Source organism: Rhinopithecus roxellana, chromosome 6 (genome assembly GCF_007565055.1).
Source record: "Rhinopithecus roxellana isolate Shanxi Qingling chromosome 6, ASM756505v1, whole genome shotgun sequence".
Classification (NCBI taxonomy): domain Eukaryota; kingdom Metazoa; phylum Chordata; class Mammalia; order Primates; family Cercopithecidae; genus Rhinopithecus; species Rhinopithecus roxellana.
In genome coordinates, this window is record NC_044554.1 from 127,781,846 (window position 1) to 127,785,434 (window position 3,589).

Sequence of the window (3,589 nt, forward strand, 5' to 3'; positions counted from 1 at the left end):
TCTTTTTAGTATCAAAATTATTATAATAAAAAAGTAAAAATGAACGTATCTACTTAGAACACATATTAAATAAAGGAATGCCATGAGAAAATGGCACTGCATTTACCAAGCCACCCCTAGATTCTTGTGCAATGATAAAGATTGGGACTATGTATTAACAATCTCACAACTAAATAATCAACAATTTTCTTTCCATTATTTTGAGGCTGGGTAAAGCCTGAAACGTGGTGTCAAGTTTTCCATTTGCATTACATCAAATTCTTGTCTAATATGGATATTCTGATATGGCAAAGACTAGTTAAACTCCCATTGAAAGATTTGCCATTTACTACAATCAAATAACTTCTCTTAGATATAGATTCTTTGATGTTGAATGAGCGTTGGGTTATGACTGGATCTCCTCATGCACATGCACTTTTATTACATTTATAATCTTTTTGCATGGCATGAATTTGATACTAAACAAGGTAGTTTCTTTGACTGATGGCTTTTTTACGTTCATTGCAGTAATGGAATTTTATTCCCATATGAATTCTCCAAATATGACTAAGGCATGAAAATATTAATAGCATGAAAATTGAATTATCTGATGCTGAGTAACGGTTGAGCTATGACTGAAGGCTTTACCACATGCAGTATGTACATGATTTCTCCCTGGTGTGAACCTCGGATGTTGAATGAAGCCTGAATTTGACTAGACTAAATGTCTTTTCACCCTCATTATATTCATGAGTCCTCTTTGGTATGAACGCTCTGATATTGAACGAAGTGTGCTCTCTGACTGGAGTTCTTTTCCCGTACATCACAATCAAAGACTTTCTGTCTGGTGACGACTTCTTGTTGCAGGATAAGTTCTGAGCGATGACTGAAACTGCCCTCATACTCATTACATTCATATGATTTCTCTTTCCTATGCATTATTTGATGGTGAATAAGGCATGAGGTTTGACTGAAAGCTTTTCCATATTCATAACATTCATGCAGTTTCATTCCTGTGTGAATTCTTTGATGCTGAATTAAATGTGAATTCAATCTGAAGTTTTTTCCACATTCATTATATGTATAGGGTTTTTCTCTGAAATGAATTCCTTGTTTAATATAGGCCAACCCATATTCATCATACTTATAGGATTTCCCTTCATGGTGGACCCTCTGATGTTCAAACAGGTATGAAGTATGGCAGAAGTCACTGCCACATATAGTACACTTATAGGGCATCTCTTTGTGAATTTTCTGATGTTGAGTAAGGCGGACACTATGACTGAAGACTCTTTCACAACGGCTACATTTGTAAGCTTTGGCTCTGGTGTGAATTTTCTTGTGTTGAATTATGCCTGAGCTTGGACTACAGGATTTGTCAGATGCGTCACAGGATTTACCAGGTGCTTCACATTTGTAAGGTTTTTCTCTAGTGTGTATTCTTTTATGTTGACTAAGACTTGAGCTCTAACTGGAAGACTTTTCACATTCTTTACATTTGTAGAGCTTCTCTCTAGTAGGGATTCTCTGATGTCTAGTAAGGGCTGAGCTCTGATGGAAAACTTTCTCACATACATCACATTTACAGGATTTCTCAGTGTTAAGGATGCTGTCCCATTTATTGAGGAGGGAGAGATCCATTAAGCTTTCCTTACATTTACTACTCTGAAAATCCTGTGTTCGATTTGTGTGTTCATGTTTACCAGAGGCTGAATTCTGGTTGGAGCTCATGTCATTCTTATCATTATCATCAGTATTCTGTATTCTAAGAACTTTCTGATCTGCATCATTAGTAGAGTCCAGACTGAAGCTTTTTTCCGGTTTATTACATTCATTGTTCTTCTCACTGGTGAAGGTTTCTGTGCTGATTGCTATTTGCCTAAACTTTCCAGGTAAAGAAATTTCCTTAGAATTTCCTGAAGCCCTTCTGATCTGTCCTCAGACTTACACACTTCTCTAGTCTCTCACTTAGGTAATACTGTGTTTGAGTCTTCCTACTATCACTTTGTATGAATGTACTTCTGAAATTTTCTCCTTAGGAATCGACAGCTTGTTCTCTTCTCTGGGCTCTCCATCTGATACAATATATAAATATAAAATACAAATGTAATCTGTTCCCTGTGCTTAGGAAAAGAAAACTCAGATGAGAAAACTAAACAATGTAATATCTACAAGGACAAGAAAAGTTTATTTACTCTGAAAAACAGGCACAAAATCTCAACAGCAGAAGTAGGGGCATGAACAGGAGCAGTGAGGTAAAAGAGCAGACACATTCAGCAGAGTAAGAAGACAACAGTTAAGGAGATAATAGGGAAATAGTTTGAAAGAATTTTAGATAACCAACTTGGCTGGGGGCCCAGTACAACATGTGCACAGGTCCTAAACAAATGGAAAGGGTCAACCTAACTGAAGGAAAAAGGAAATAACTCTCCATGCTGGGACACACACACAGAACTCTTCATTCTGAGTGCCAAAGCAGCTACAACTTGGCTCAACAGTTGAACTTTACTTCCCTGCTAATTCCATCTGATTGATTCTGCCTTCCTCACCTGAGCAGTCATCTCTTAAGACTTCTTCAGTCTTAGTTTCCAGGTCAAAGACCTACAGATCCTGTTCCAGCTGGGAGAGCCCATGGGCTTGGAAATTGGAAATCCTGGTCATAGAGAAGGAAATGGGATGTGGTCATGTATCCCCACATGCTACAGCAGCCACGTTTTCTTTTAACTAATGTCAAGAGAGAGAGAAGGTAAACTCTGAGAAGACATTAATTAGGAAGGCCTGGAGAGTGAAGAGGGCAAAGATCTTCTACAAGGAGCTCAGATTTGGGCTCTAGAAAGATGTATGTTAAGGGGCAAGTTGATGGCTTGGGAGCAGAAGGATTAATTTAAACATTATTCGGACAACAGAATGCGTGCATGGGTTTGTCTTCACGGAAGTTATCTTTATCAGTCTCCATCTGTTTCCTAAAGATCAATCTTTGGATTAGAGCTGGTATACAAGCATCAAAATGGAGGTCATCAAAATATAATTCTGCTGGACTAGAGAAAGGTGAAACTCAAGCAGCTGCTGCATGATTAGCTAACCTGTAGCAAAAGAATCAGTGAAACTTAATAAATATTCTAACAACCAAACTCAAGAAACAATTTGTTTCAGTGCACATAAGAAAACTAAGAATAAGATGACACATTCTTACCCATTAGGAGTGTAGCATTTATTCAATAAACATTTATGGAGTGCCTCCTTTATGCAAAGTATGCAGGGGATAAAGAGGGCAAGCAAGGTCCCTTCCCTTAAGGACCTCAAGGACCTCACACTCTACACAGAAACAGCTCTAAACAACTAACTACAATAAAACGTGGATAGAGGAAAATGCAATCAAAGTGCATCTTCACATAAAATGGTCCTTCTATGGCTTGCATAATGGAATGCTTGGATCTAAATCTCTTTTAAAGCTAAAGCAATAGGCAGTCTGCTTCCAAGGAGACAGAATTTTAATACTATTAGCATCAAAAAACAAAGTTTTTATATGTGTCCAACCAAGGAAGCTTCTAATAGCACACATACAAGGTCTAGCTCAAGCCCCTCATCTCCAAAAACCTTTCTCTCCATT

General features: G+C 37.8%; 1 pseudogene; it reads right to left on the minus strand.

Annotated features, from left to right (window-relative positions):
• Positions 1–726: 726 nt before the first annotated feature.
• Positions 727–3,176, minus strand: LOC104668756 (annotated as a pseudogene).
• Between the last annotated feature and the right edge of the window lie 413 nt (positions 3,177–3,589).